The sequence below is a fragment of the Diachasmimorpha longicaudata genome, chromosome 3 (genome assembly GCF_034640455.1).
Source record: "Diachasmimorpha longicaudata isolate KC_UGA_2023 chromosome 3, iyDiaLong2, whole genome shotgun sequence".
Taxonomy (NCBI): domain Eukaryota; kingdom Metazoa; phylum Arthropoda; class Insecta; order Hymenoptera; family Braconidae; genus Diachasmimorpha; species Diachasmimorpha longicaudata.
In genome coordinates, this window is record NC_087227.1 from 6,060,740 (window position 1) to 6,077,041 (window position 16,302).

The window sequence follows — 16,302 nt, forward strand, 5'->3', positions numbered from 1 at the left end:
AGCGAGGCTTGACAACTCAAGTAATTGTGGCATTGGCTCGCGTTCAAGTAAAAAAAGCACTCCAAATGGAGACTGGTTTTGGATGCGACATTTCTATCTAGAAAATGCATCGTTTGTTCTTATCACAGAGCAAAAACTCTGGTTTTATCATAAAGTGCATATATCTAAATCGTAACAGTGAAGTGATCGAATTTTTAAATATTTTTAGTGATCGTAAAATCTAATGCTGCATCCAGAGAAAAATTTGGTAAAATGGAACGATTATCGTCTGAGTCAACCACTCGATCTTATTCGATAGCGCCAACGGAATAATTCTCTGATGAATTACGTGATTTGTCCCGATTAACTGCGATTATTCTTAACGATTCCCAGAATATTTCTGAGTTTTGGGAAATGTTCTACAGGAAAAAATTCGAGTTTCCCAAGTGGTTCACAAATTTTCCAGAGGATTCTGTAAGGTTCTGGATTCTTCTTCAACATACCAGAACTTTTCATCAATTTCCGGCGAATCTAAATTTCCGGAGCAACGGATATCACAAATTATAGAGACTACGATACGCGAAACATCGAGTGACGTCTTCTATACATGATACATTAACAAGTTGAACTGCAACTTCTTCAAGTAATCAGATTTTCCATTTTCTTCGAGAAATCCATTAAAAACTATACTTTCATGTTAAATATTCCCTATTCAATTATTATTTCACATAAAAAACGTCCAGGTACTGTTCAACTAATGAGTTCACTATTCTAATCAAAATGTCCACATTTTGACATAAAAAAAAAATCTGTATAAAAAACAGAATTTCAGGAAACAACAATGCATTCACGAACGAAAGCACAAAAAATAAAAACCCGTCAATTCAAATTCCATCATAAAAACAATTTTCACATTTTGTGGTAGACAAAAAAAAGGGCGTTGAATTGTTTCTCTACGTCTCAAACGTCCCATTAAATTCACAATCGATTACACTTCAATTTTTCAATTCGAATTCAATCAAATTCGATCACTTTTCAGATTAACGTGCATGAAAGCCAATCAATCGTGATGTATATTCACTAAATCCCATTGTGGCCAATGTACACATGTTACTTCACATGTAGGACAGGACCTTGAAATCATAGAGTACAACAAATCAAACGTTGGCCTATCGATGCACTTTTTTCATCCTTTCGTAGGAGCCGATACGCCGACGTGTTTCCGGGTAATTACCGGGGTGGTTTCAAACTTGCAAAGCATCGTAATTTACGAATGAAGTGACGGTTGGTCGAGGAGGGTCGATGGAGGGCTGAAGAGGGAAGCAAACGATGAAGGGAGGGGTTGATGGGGGTAGGGACAAGAGGGGGGGGAGGGGGTGAGGGAGAGGGGTACTATCGCACTCTGCAAAACCCGGGGAAATACGAACGTCAATTCCAGACTAAATCGATTTGGGTCTTGCGTTCGACGAATCGATGCCGCTACTGGGCTTGGCAGCTTCACTCTTGTTTATATCTTCTGATTATAGTCCACACGTATCATCCATTGATTTTACATTCGATTGTGCACTTAATCGATCTTATCCATTTGTAGTCATCCAGCATCTAAACACTCGCCATCTGTTTGGTGGAAAAAAATTATTGAAAAGACTTTCATTGTCAACATTTTTTAGGAAAATTAGTTTGGTGAAGAGCTCATTTTATTAAATTACATTTCATTGATGAAATTTCTTCTGATAGAACTGACTAATGCAGCATGTGCCAGGTTTACCGTTCAATTATTTGGAAGATGAAAGAAAAAAATTGAGTCGAAAGTTTCTCCTCGATTTTCGGCTCCAGGATTTAAATAACGAGTCATTGATCAATGAAGTCCAAAAATAACGGGAGAACGGATCGGTTTATGATGGATTAACAAATATGGAATACCAAATGGTTGTGGAAGTGGGATGAGGAAGGTACCACCGAAACGAATATACGCCTTTGAGTTTATCATCGTCCCCCTCTCCGTTGCCATCGTATCGATAGAACGGATTAGTTACTGTTAACGAATGGATTTTGGTTATACGTTAGGATCTATTCGGTCTCATCAAGCGTTCCTTCGTACATAGTTAATGAATATAGGTTTGATGAACCTCGTTTGACTTGACTTTGGTTTTTAAGTGAAACTACAGGGGAAAAAATATTTGGTAAAAAATGGGGTCCCGAGAATTATTTACTGATTATGGAGGTGATCAGGAAAATTCAATTCGCGGAATCCAAGGCTAATTAGGTGCCCCCTCCTCTGAATATCGCTCGATCGAAGAAATATAATTTAAAAAAATAATAAATATTCTCCTCAAGTAAATGAATATTTAGCAAAAGTAATTTTTTTTCTCAGTGTCGATGTGTTTTTTTATAAAACGAAATAGACAAAGTTTTTTTCTGTCACCTGAGGACTTCTGAATAATAAACTATAAATATAGACACCCAGATATATTTCCATTGAAGGTAATTTTCATTAAATTCACTCGAGAGAAAAAAATCCCATTTCTGATTATTAGAACGTAATATAGAATATTCAAAATTAATCAGTCCCGAATGTTATTTTACTATAGGGATGATATTAGTCTAGGAGAGAGGTTTGTGCAACTGAATAGGTGGACAGGCGTATATTGAATATTTCAAGAAAAACTGTTGATCTTTCAGTTAGCAACTTGTAGTGAAAATATTTGTCCATGGATTTTTAAGAGCGGAAAATCGGAGATAGGTAATGGACATTTCACCAAAAATAGGATGATATGTGTTGCATAAATATTCCATTCAAACATGCTCCGCTAATGGAACTGATAGAAATAACAGAATAAAAATATAAATACGCTGGGACAATCGAATGTTTTCTTTTCGTTTTATATTTTCATCATTAATGCAGGTTTGGCCAAAAAATGTCAAACTGTTTGAACTGTTTTTCTCTTTGCAGTTCCGATCCCTTTTTATGGGAAAATCACATAAACCTGTAAAATAACATCTACTAGCAATCCATATTCAATTGAAAAGTTATTCGCAAAGCCATGAATGCAATAAATATTGCAACAAAAAATTGTATACTTGTAAAATAACGTCATACGCCTCCGAAACGTGAAAATTTCATGGAAGACCATCAAAACCTTTAACGACAGAGGTAACCTAGATGCCACAGAATTTATGGATATTCGTTCTTTTTTTCCTCATCCTGTGTAAACTGTGAAATGTATCGTGAACAGTTATATGAGGATATGCACCAGCGAATTTTTCTTGTCATAATAAAAAAAACAGCAACATTTTAACATCGAATTTCACGCAGCAAAAGAAAACGAATACCAACATATTGATGTCAGATTCGTTTCATTACTGTCATGCAGAAGGAATCCAATAAATCACGATAAAATCATAAATCAATCAAAATAAATTGATTTGTCTGATGGGCCACCCCTACCGAAAAATTTGGCCCTCATAAAAATGAAAGAAACTAATGAAAACGTTGATTAATACGCACGAAACCAGCAACAGATTCTGCTCAGCAGAACACGAAAGCACGTAATAGAATATCTTGAAATCTAGAGGAGATAACATAATTTTTATCATAACATTTTTCGTCGAGAAAGTTGAGTATTACAATAAATATAATTATGAAAATTCCACTATCTCTCTCAGATTTGGAGATATTCCCCAAAAATTCTAATCAAAGTAAACTTATCTCGATTCACCACTTTGCTACTGAATTAATAATGACGAGTGAGAAGTTGAACTCACTGGAATTTGATACTGGAATTATTCGGTTGATAATCCTTGGTGTTATCCACTCAGTCACCGGAGAGTTTTTAGTTATAAATGTGTTTATTGGCTATATGAATGAAATATTGTGCGCCATGAGAGACATTGAAAAAAGAGACGATGAACAGGAGACCAACAAGCTGCGTTGCTGAATACAAAACTCCAGGCATCAAACGGTATATGGGCTATAATTCTTCCGAGGGAATTATGGTCGCAGTATTTGCCTGTGGAAAATTCCAGCTAATAATACCGTCATATGAAATCTTTTGCAAAATAATGAAAATAGTGCTGTTAAAAGCTGCTTAAGACTAATTAATGTTGTCGAAATTGGGTCTTATGGGCTCGATGTGAAAACATTTGAAATCTGCAGTGGGGAGGTGGTGTCTTTAATGACTTTCTGCGGAATTATGGTCATGTTGGCATCGCATCATAACTTGGGATGAAAATTATACATGCACATCATTCTTTGGATACTCAGCTAGAATATGTTAAGATGCGTCACAGGTTATACTCAGGGGAATTTAAATATTGCAAGAATCGTAAGTCCTGGACGTGACACAAAACATAGTCAGACATGGAACATTAATACGAATGTCTGAATTTCACACAACTTTTGTAAACATTTAGTCAGATACATAAAGCTATCGGCGTAAAAAAAATTTTCAAATGAATCTGCAGAGTAATAAAGATCTTCGGAATATTTCTCGAGTGATTCCAAAAGATTCATCAGAAGATCTTGACAATTTTTGTTTGGAGATATGTTTGAAAAAAAGTTTTTTAACAATATTCTCTAGAATCACATTCAAACCATTTTCAGGAACAAATGCTGAGGTTTGAAAATCCAAAGAATCGTTTAAATCATCAGGAAAATTTTTCGCAGATCTTTCAATAATGTGTATAAAGCATATACATTGATTCAAGTTTTTATCTGAAAGCCCATAATTAGACAAATACATACAAGTAGATTTATGGGTATTTAGGGGTGTCCCGAAGTGCCGGTAAATGTCATTAAGATTTGCAAAGGTTTATAACAAAATTTCCGCCCCCTGAAGAATTAATTTCGTTCCGTAAAGTTAATTACTCAATTAATTAGCGAGAATACCGAGTCTCTGACCCATTTATTCCCTCTAAATAGATGATAAAACTCTCCTCATAAATCCACCATGCTTTTTTTTCAATTGAAGAATTCTTTTTAAATGGGACAAAGGCTAGGTATTCTGAGTATTTATGACCTCTGCATCATATCGAGAAGGGAGCAATTCACTTATCCGAATAATTTTTGTTGGCCTCAATGAATTATTTACCCATCAACTGGATGTCTAAAAAAATTTGCAGTGAAAGAGCAAAACGAGTCAATGGCCTCTTCCTAAAAAAAGTATAAACATTGAAACAGATGAATGATTCACAGAGATAAATGCAAAACACTGCTCTCTACCTCGAAAGAAATCCAATTACGAGATTCATTTCAAGCGCTTCCTTCCTTGAAAAATCGTAGGAATTTAGACAATTTAAACAGGAGCGTCAATCGACACGAGAGATATGGGCTTGCTTTTCGGAAATTAATTTCCACCATTTCAATGGGTCAATGGTTTTTTGTCCCTCCATTCAATTGCTCTCACATTTTTTTTTTTCGACAGTTTGAACAATGCAACATGGTGAGGTTGAGTTAAAAGCGCTAGCCGGGACGTTAGCCAAACCCAGAGGGGCGCCATCCGACCTACAATACTTTTTACCAAGGTTTATACAGTATAGATGCGGTTGAAGATAGATTCGAGCCAAGCTTTTGGCCAGACATGATATTCCTCGTGATTTTGGAACGGCTCAGGGCACTCCTCTTATTTTCCTTGCGCATATAATCTTCGGCGCCACACCAACCCCCCAGACCCAATGTCATTCTACACCACCGAGGGGAAGATAGGATATTCGCGTTATACGAGCTGAGTAAAATTTTTTTTCCACTCTTATTTTTCCTTTTCCCAGGAGCTTTCTCCACCCCCACCCGGTATTCGTCATTTCACACTTGCCAATATGTATTCGAATGTGTGAGTGAATAATGCGGATATTTTTATTGCTTTTTTAGTTCTTTATTTTTTGGTTTTGTGAGTGGAGGAATAGCTTCGAGACCATGAAGGATTTTCCATTCATTAATTTTCGAGGAAACGATGGGAGATTGTCTGAAAAATCAGAGTATGGAATATGCCAGTGTATGTGCACGTGGGTGATAAGGGAAAAGTTGATATGTATACAACACGCATGACATGACAGCATAAAGTCACTTTCCAGATCCTCAAATCCTTCTTTTGTCAAAAATTAATTTGTCGAAGTTGCGTTTTGGTGGAATTTTTTTTTGTACAGCCCATTCGATTTGTTTCTTTCGTTTTTGTGCCGAATGTACGATGGGGTTGACGTAAAATGGGTGACAATTGTGGAAGACTTCCGGTGTGAATTCTTGTGATAATTTCGTGGTAAAGTCTTCAATAAGTCTCTTCACATATTCCCAATACAAAGCTTTAAAATTTGCACGACTACATGTACGTTTCACCAATCCTTTCAGCTCTCACTAATCTGCACCGCTTCAGGTAAACTAAAATCAACATAACTTTTTTATTTTCCTGAGCACATCCCACCCCACGTAATTTCTGCTGGTAACCATGTCCCCCGCTCCTAAAAGCAAAGAAAAAAGTTACCCTGACTTTCGTACAACCATTTCTGTTGGTACTTTTTTATTTCCTCTGTTTGCTGATTATTAAAATATTTTCAATCAATATTTTGCTTTTATTGAACATAAAAAGTCGGAGATTTAACGTTGAGCATCCACTGGATTTTATGAAAGGTTATTTATGGAGTTCATTTCACGGCAAAGTGTAAAATAAATTGAAACTAGAACGTGGTAATACTTCAGACCGGATAATTATATGACCAAGTATACAGTACATATGTATTTGTACATTTGGTGTATAGCGCATTGATGTGTACATTAGGGATAGTGCAATAGAACACTTTTATTAAACTGAATTAGGTCAATGGAATGAACGAAATCGCACATTATGTTCAGGTGGCGGTGGTGAAAATTCAATACATAGGCTTTCATGGATTATCGCTATTTTTAAATTTAATACACCGCATGCTAGATTTTCCATCTTACGCTCCCCTGGAAAATGAAAAATAGGAAATACCCACAATTCTACAGTTTTTCGTGGGAAATTTATGGTTAAAATTCTATCGAATCGGATGTATCATTCAAGAATGATGTCCTAATAATTATACAGTAAAAAAGAGTATCGGACTTTTACAGACCTCTTATATGACCGCTTTTCAAGCTGTGAAAAACGTCTGAATAAAATAAAAGTTTATCTGAATTTCAAATACGAATTAAGGGGGAGACCACAATGAAATTTGCAAGTCTCGGAATTTTCTCAGAACTAAATCTAAATCTTTTGGTATTTATGTGGTATCTATAAAAAGTGAAATTTAAATAGCCGACGGAGAGTTTTGCCACGTGAAAAGAGTGAAATAGGACGGAAAAAGATCTAAACTTTCAAAGCCATTCAACTCCCTCAGTTTTTAATCGACTTAACTGAAATTCGGTTCATAAGTTGATTTTATACACCTCAGTATAGGCGTGCATAGATTTTTCGAAATATTGTTTTTTAACATAATTAAGTGTTCGATAGTCAACTAATCGAACCCCCATCGACTAGCGATAAATGGTGTGCTCAGCTCGATCCTCAAATCAAGCGATCCACTAATATCATTAATCTGTTCCCAATGTAAAACCGAACTTTCTGAGCTACAACGAATTATAGCGATCAATCTGGCGTCTATTTTTATATCAATTTTATTTATCTTTCATTTTACAATGGAATGGAACGTTTCACACATTCACTCAAGCTCACGCGCCGCTCAACAGTTCTTCGATAGTGATGTTCTTTGATACTCTATGGAAATATAAAATATTCTATGATATAAACTTTAATCACGTTCAATGCCATCATAAATTGCAAAACAAAAATTAATTATTCGAGATTCATATTTAATATTTTATACACATTGAAACAAATTTCAGTAACTATTATCCCATGCAAAAGATAAATTTTCTTTTATAACTATTAAAAAACAAAACGTCAAGAACATGAATAAGCTCTTGATATTTCATTTCAATGAAATAAATAATTCCTATTCACGTAGAGGCTCATTTCGATTAAGTCATTTGAAATAGTCGACAGGTGATTCTAGCAGGTGTTCGTTCTCATCCAGGTGGTGTATAAAAACAGCTCAATCCGACCACATTTAATAAATTCTCCAGTTACCACATGAAAAAAAATTACTTAAAAAGACATGAAATAAATGTAATCCCGAAATCATTAGTAAAACACATTTTTCAACACTCAAAACAAAATTCTCATCCACTGGCAAATGAAATTATATCGTTTCATTATTCACGTTGATATTCATCGAGTGAAAATGAGTTTTACGAAAATTTCAATTCAACGCGAGTGAACAACGCCGGCAGCGTTTTCGAGAGCACATTGTCGACCCTCCAACGCAGTTTCACCCCCTTCCCCATCACTATTGCTCTAGTACCGTCAACTGTGCCCTCTTGACTTAACAGTCTACATAGCATTCCATAAACTCTGCCAAATAAATTTCACTCTGACGTTTTTTTTTTTACTTTCTGAACTGTTTTTATAACTTTCTGAGCACATTTGCATCGATTGCTCACTCAAATAGAATTTTCTCGTGAATAAATCCGGATTTGTACGTATACACTTTGCACATGGTATGAACAATAATAAAGATAAATCAAATTAATTGAAGGCTATTGAAAGAGGGAAATGCAACAGAAATGTGCACACTGTGAAATTATTCACTTGGATAGTCATTGGGTAAAGTGGTACTAAAAATCCAAAAACGTACGAAAAACAAGATTTTTGTGATCTCGGTAAATAATTGAGATAGAGTTATAATTCCAACGTCATTGAATTCTTGAGGTGTCTCACGACTTCTCTAAGGCCCGGACCCCCCCACGAGCGCAGAAAAATATAAAAAACCTAGGAATGAACTTTGGAATATTTCCGGAGCCCTAGAAAAATCGTGAGTGCGCTCGTGAATTGATTACATTTGGATTTATTGCAGTATCTTAATTATTTTTCTAGATATCCGCGAAAAATCAAGTGATCCCAACTCCGGGGTCTTTTTCGCGTACCAACCCAGGACCTCCAGAAGCAGGAACCAAGAAAAAGGCGAAAAACTGCTAGTCCGAAAAGGATCGAAATTAAGGATCATTTGATTTTCCACAGATATCTCCGAAACTAATGCAGATGACGTTATAAGTCCAACGCCATTCAATTTGGAAGGCGATTACGATTTTTCCGAGGCTCCGGGAATATTCTAAACCCCATTCCTACCTTTTTCTGTATCGAGCCTATCGAGGCCATTACCACCGAGTCTTATCACGCCTCATGCTGACCGTTACTACAGCATATGTATAGTGATCATTACTATAACAAAATAATGCTTAAGTTACGGTTATTCCAGGTGTTTGTACCATGACTCTATTATTCTCCGTGTATTCACGTTCTTTAAATAACTGGAATACTATTTGTTTGTTTACTATCGAAATTCGACATGTGCTTATTACTTTGTATGTTATCAACGTTGATGTCAAACTTATACGCAGAGACCAATCCTCGACAACATATTTAGGGAACTACATGATGGACCGCACGATGTAATTGGATGGGAAAATCTACTGATTAAATGTGTTCAATGACATTTCAAAAACTCTTTTGTATGATTCGACCAGAGAGAACATCCCCTAGAACAACATTCGTGATAAAATATTCATTCACTTAATTTAATTATTACAGATTATGAGCGAGTATTCATTCATCGATATTGTCTCTGCGTCCCTCAATTTTAAAGCTGCTGTATATTTGTCCCAATAATTGAAATACCCGAGAGACTCATCAGCTAATGAAGCTGCTGCGGGATTTTCAAATTCAACGATTTCATAATATTTTCTGCTTTTGAATTTGGCTTTTTTCAGACTAGTGACGTAGAGATACTCTATCGGAGAAAAAAAATCATCGCGTTCTTCATATGTTTATTTAAAAAATATATATTTCACGTATCAGAGCAAAGCAACGAGGTCGTCCACTTGAAAATTCCCTTTTTTAATTAATCTGAATGACGTTGATATTTCCTTTCCAGTATATTTCCACAATTGATTGAAAATTTGTAATTAAAACGTTCGGTGGAAAAATATTTTTCTTTCACGTGTCTGAGCGTTTAACAATTCGAAGGATATTATTGGAAAATGCATTTATCGTTGAGACAAGAGGGAAAGATTTGATGAGGATCATTTCAAAAGTACAGTTGCAGGAACGGTTCGAAGTAATGAAGTATTTAGAGGAATCCAATACTTCGTTATTCCGAGGAAAATTTGCACCAACAAATTTGAGAATCAATTAAGCGTCTTTCTTCAAACACTTACACATTTGTTCCCCGAACTTTACTTTCCCCCTCGATCGAATACACCCAGCTTTCATCATGGCTACCCTCGAAAGGGCCCGATCCTATGATAAAAGAGATAACATGGATTAGAACATTCAATAAATCGATGCACTACAGTCGTGGCACACGATATTTCATTCCTTTAGGGGTTGAAAAGTGCGATTCTAACCTCACTCCATTCGATTAGGTCACACTTTTCCTTCCCATCGGTTAATATGCAGTGATCGACATATTTTTTATTCTTCCAAGGACTAAAAAGTGCAATTCTGACCTCGTTCCCTTCGATATCACCCACTTCAGTCCCTAGGGTGATAAAAAATCCATATCTATCACTGCATATGAACTGATTTAATAATTAATACTCCAGTATTGTTCTTTAAGCCTATTCATTTCTCATAACTCACCAAAAACCTCCGCCTAGAAAATGTGTTTGTGTTCTCCCCCACCGGTAATTCCAGTTGCTTTTGAAAAATATCCAACCGACTCCCTCCAACGTTGAATAATACATGAAAATACTATGATATGTATTATGTTGTCTCTCAATTCCTCTCCACAAACGATCAATCTCTGACTTGCCAAAGGTCCCTTCATACCATTGTATTGTGGCCAGAAATGACGTTGTTCACATTTTTTAGTGATCGTGACCCTCTCGCTAATTCACAGCAAGCAGCGGGGCGCTGGCCAACCCTCGCCGAGTGATTCCGCAGTTCAAGGGGGCGATAGAAAGGAACAGCCACAGAGAAATTTTTGAAAGTCGAGGTGGATGGTATGTGAACAGCGTCCGTTGAGGTAACGCAGGGTTAAAAATTGGGGGAGGGATGAGAGGGGGAGGTGGTAGGAACGGAGAGTAAGCGAGAAATACCGAGTGAGAGACGAGGGGAAGCGTTGGCGTGCCGACTGCGCAGCCGAGAGCTCTAGACTATAGTCTATCGTCGTCTCTCGCCACCGTAACAACTGACGAATCAGTGCGGTTCGGTGTGCCCTCCAGTCAACGATAACTTACGCACTCGTTGTGTATTCTTTCTCTATTCTCCATCTGTATTTTTCCCCTTCTTTCACCTCAACAATATTTTTCGTGAGACAAAGACTTCGGGATTTTTAATGGAGAAGGGAATGATAATATCTGGATTTTGTTAAATTTAAAGGTGAGAGAAAACAACAGTAAGTGATTGTGGGAACATGTGGTTTATTTATTATTAATTAAAATGGTGAATTGAAGGATAATAAGGAGGGGAAATAGTGTGGGATGTGTTGCTCCGGTTACTGTTCACATTGAACGTAAATATTTGGAGAAGTAACATCATCGTCGATGTTGACGAGGCAGCAACTGAGTGACACTCGATATCGGCCGGTGTAAGTAACTGATCTCTTGTTGTTTGGAAAAATCCGGATTCATTGGGGGGATGATGAGCCGGAGGATTTAGGGATTATTTATCGGATATTTATGGAGCGGATGAGACATCGGTTGCGAATTGGTAGAACGAGGTAAGTGAACTCACCTCTGAGTTGAGTGTTTGAAGAATATCTTGAAATCTGAGAGAGATAGCGCCATTTTGCCAGGACATTTGTTGTAGGACTCAGTATTCTCTGCAAAAAAGGTTATGACAAAGTTTGGCCATCTCCCCTGAATTCGGAGGAATTCGTCAAAAACCGGTCAGTTGTGACTTATGTCGTTTTACCACTTCGCTACTGAAATGTCGACATATTTTTTAAGAGAAAATTTTCTTGTCACTCGGTGGGTAAATAATTAAATAATGAACAATTGCACGATGGGAGATCATTAATAAATAAACTTGATGATATTCTTCAATGCAATTCGGTCAAATGTTTGCGAATATAATTGACGATGATGATAATACTAGATAATCTCTGCATCTGCCGGTATATCATTTCTCGTTTAAATAATTTTAATGCTCCCATTTGCGATTCTATTGTGTCAATAAATTTATTGACCGACTGGTTAGAAAGTTTATTTAAAATCTCAAATGTAAAATGAACAATGCTTGTGTAAGCATATTAGAAAAGCTGAGTAATTAGTGACTGTATCTCCATTTAATACCCACTAATTCACCAGGGCAACTAAAAATGACAAATGTATGGCTAGAGTCAGCGAAACAAACTTTCCAACCCTCATAAATATTCACGGTATTTTATACTCACATTCATGCTTCTCAGCAATTGATGATTATGGTTCAGCACCAGTTGCCACACATTCTAGAATTTTAATTGTGAGGATATGCCCAGTCTGATTGAAAATACATGCATCATTCATGATTTGGTCAGTTCAAGGAGTCATGCGATTTGCAAATTCGTGGAGGGAAATTAAATTCTGTTGGAATGATGGATTGCTATGCAAAATTGAAAATCGGTTGAATTTATAAGGAACTACATGAAGATTACTCATGAATATAATCATTACCTAGGTACAAATTTTCAGTCGATTTAGATAAGATTAAAAATTGATAGCCGGATAAAAAAATAGAAAAAGAGGATTTAAATTGAGAAATGTTATTCATTATGCAGAACAATTGTTCTTCCAGTTCCTGTAAAACTTTCTGTCCCATGAAATGAATTTAATATGTTGGAAACTATCGAACGAAAACGATTGTTTTTTTTCTAATGAAGTTTTGGTGATCTTTTCATCGATATCATTACAACATTTCATGATTTTGTGACAACTAATTTTCCTGAACTCAGGTGCATTCTTCTCCTCGATTCCCTAAAAAAGCAATTTCATCTGTTCATCAAGAATTCTCCATGTTCATGGATGTGATATTTTTTTTCATTATCTTTCACCCGTTGAAAGTTTCAAGTATCATTCACGCTCCCCTTACTTTCATCCCTCAAAGCTCTGCACGACATGTCTTCATTAAATTTGTCATCTTCAACAAAAGCGTGAGAGTGAACACACGAGTTATACACACGTAACGGAATATTCTCCCCATTTTAAATCTCAGTCTCGCAATATTTTCAGACAACTGTGTCTGGAATATTGAAAAATGTTTCATGTAACGATATCGAGTTAAAGGACGGATAAGTTCTGTACCCGTCTGGGGCGCCTTAAACTTTGAGTTTTCGATTCAGCCCAAGATGTCGAGGGCTGTTGGAGCGCTTGAGCGAAAATTATACTCTAAACTGTCACCAAAAGCAGACTTACTATGACTGTTAGGGAAACCTCTTTGTGAGTCATTTTATCTCGTTAATATGTAACATTACGAATTTTTAAGATTGACACTCTTCTCTGTCTCCTCTGCCATCATTTTATCATAGAATTTGGAGTACAATAGAGTAGAATATAGGATATAGCGTAATTTATGGGTGTAGCAATCAGCTAATGGTAATAATTATAACTGATAAATTTTTGGGAAAATATTATTATTAACCAAGAATTTTCACCCTTTTGTCTTTAAAATTCTGGAATTTTATTGAATTTTCATTATAAATTTACTTTCCATTATCCAAATAATTTATTTAAAATCTTAATAAAGCTATTAAAATTCAAAATTTCACCAGAAAATAATTTCGTAGTTAAAAAACAAATGCTTAGAAGGCTTGAAGAATTTCGAAAATAGTGCTTCTACAATCTTAAATTGAAGAGTCATTACATCATTAAAAATATATTTTTTATAAAGTTGAGAACCCTCTCTCGATGTATGAGAAAATAATAATGAAGTCAAGAGTTACAAGTGATGTCTTTGAAAAGGCAGGAAAACCTCCTTCGGTTAAGAAAACTTCATTCTGCTCCAGCAATTTGCAACCCATCATCCTCTTAAAAAATCCACCATTATAAATTTCCTAGATTAACCCTCCTCAAATATTCACCACCCCTAAAGCAAACATTCTGCCATAGTAATGAACCCCTCTAAAAATTCTTGGAATACACTGCCTGCATGACAATGTTGAAATAAACTTTCGTAAACTTCTCAAAAAAAAAAAGAACCAGAGAAAAAAAAACAATCTGGTGTAAGTTATCCTCACGAGTTTCCATACAATGTTGGAAATTTTATCAAGAAAGTCTGTCCTTCCAGTGGAAAATCTCACGACTAGAACGAAGAATAATGAAAGTGGGAGAAATAAAACTTGAACAATCGTTAAAAGTTTCGATTAAAATATTTTTTTTCTCTCTTCAATTTTTCGTTAATTTTTGACTCAGACCGAGAAACGAAGTCATTTTCATTCCGTTTGTCTGAGCACTCAGTGCTGAAATATTTTGTCAAATTGCGGAGGAATAAATGTTGGTTGCTTCTGTCTATTAATTCCGCCAAACGGAAATAATTTTCCACTTCTAGAGTTAAAATGAATAGAAGTCCCCAAACGGGACTCAATCTGATGATACATTTTCCCTAATAATATTGCACCTTCTTTATCGCGGAGAGCATCGAAAACCCCTTCAGAATGGGTTTTCCACACTGTTATACGAAGTATCAGTGAGGCTTTTACTTCGGTCCATTAATGTTTTTAACCTCCCCCTTACCCCCGTTGAGCCACGCTATTTCACCCTTAACTGGATTGCACCCCTTTGAGCCTCTCAATTGGAGAAATTATCGATTAATATTAGCAGCTATTCTTCTAAAGGTCTTTTCGCATGCCTCTTTTTAACCCTTTCGTAGTTCTCTTATCAAATGAGGCAGGAGGGGAAACGCCCACCCTTTTATAGTTCATAGGGACTGAAAGACTCATCAAGTGACCCTAATCCCACGCTATTTTACACTGATTTAACGGTAATTTATCGATAATGCGGGGCATTAATGTACTTAGATATTTTATCACATGGGAGATGAAACTATTCTGTAGATTTTTTCATTATTCAGGAAATGAACTGTCATTAAACTGTACGTTCTGAAGTTCCTGTATTTTTCTAAACATTTTAATTGTAAAAATCCGATTTTTCAAATTTTTTTGTCTCAACTTCTATTCATAAACTCAATTTTTCTCTCAATGTAACAATTGATGAAAAACACGCTGCCTCGTTTCCCTCATAGGGCGATCAATCTAGGGTTAATACTGCAACGTAATTGGTAAATGTTCCCCCATGGTAAAAGTTCAATAACGAATTTCTTTGAAATTGCTGTGGAACTCTGGCACTTGAAAAAAAAAAATATTCCCAAATTGTGTACCAGAAATTTTAACCAATAACTTTTGATCACTATTTATAACTCAACTATTCATCCTACGTATTTGAAATTTCATGCAATCACATAAATCTGTGCTGTCCATTCAGCAGCAAATCATTTGATCCTATTTAATGACTCTTCAAGCTGGATAACTCCGTTTGAAATGAAATGCTCGTTGATGCTTAGTATTTGCCAGTGCAATGTTGATAATTTTGGTACAATCTCTACCAGGAGCTTCTCAAAATGGCAATATAAACTATTCAGAATTATTTAATACGTGAATAATTGCCATGAATTCTATACCAGTTCGTTATTAGGGAATTTAGCAGACTGCTGCACAATAAAGAATACGTTTTTTGTTGAAAGCTACCGACAGAGTGAGTTCTAGTATTTTGAGAAATTAACTTTTTAATTTCGATTGATGATTTTGCACTGGCCCTTGAGATGTGAAGATTTATTTGAGATAAATACTTCTATGGACCTCTAAGTTTAACTCTAAACATCGCATTACCCCTCATAAACCACTTGTAATTTTTTTTTACTGAAGTAGCTGAACTCCAATTAATTGACAATCCACTCTCGCCACGTTCGGCGAATACAATTACCAACGCTAACAGAATTCAATTTACGTTAATGACAAAATTGTCTACAGTTTTCATCCAGCGCTAACCGATATTAACGTTCTATTTCCGATTATTTCCGCGTGAAGAGAAAAAGAAATGGAAAAAAAATTGTAGAGTAAAAAATACGACAGTACACGGGAAATACAATGTTTTAATTTAATGGATTTTTTCCTCCTTGAATTGGTAGTCATTATATTCGTTAATTCATTCATGCACTCATATTAATGGAACCGTCTTCATAACAACAATAACTATTGCATTACCCTGATTACATCCATAGAGTA

At 35.8% G+C, this 16,302-nt stretch overlaps 1 protein-coding gene and 1 long non-coding RNA gene across 3 annotated transcripts in view; one reads left to right on the plus strand and one right to left on the minus strand.

Annotated features, from left to right (window-relative positions):
• Positions 1-1,223: 1,223 nt before the first annotated feature.
• On the minus strand, positions 1,224-11,075 carry LOC135160652 (uncharacterized). 2 transcript variants are annotated; one of them, XR_010298605.1, is made up of 3 exons: positions 10,686-11,075; positions 10,262-10,343; positions 1,224-1,596 (listed from the first exon to the last, which is right to left on the minus strand). It is a non-coding gene; the product is annotated as an uncharacterized LOC135160652 (long non-coding RNA). The 2 variants fall into 2 exon arrangements; XR_010298606.1 differs by lacking the exon at positions 1,224-1,596 and adding an exon at positions 5,478-6,349.
• Positions 11,076-11,213: 138 nt separating this feature from the next.
• The window catches only part of LOC135160646 (leucine-rich repeats and immunoglobulin-like domains protein 3), a 42,887-nt gene continuing 37,798 nt past the window's right edge, over positions 11,214-16,302 (plus strand). Inside the window, exon 1 of the mRNA XM_064117424.1 lies at positions 11,214-11,634. The gene's annotated coding sequence lies outside the window, so the exon portion shown is untranslated. The remainder of the gene's footprint in view (positions 11,635-16,302) is intronic.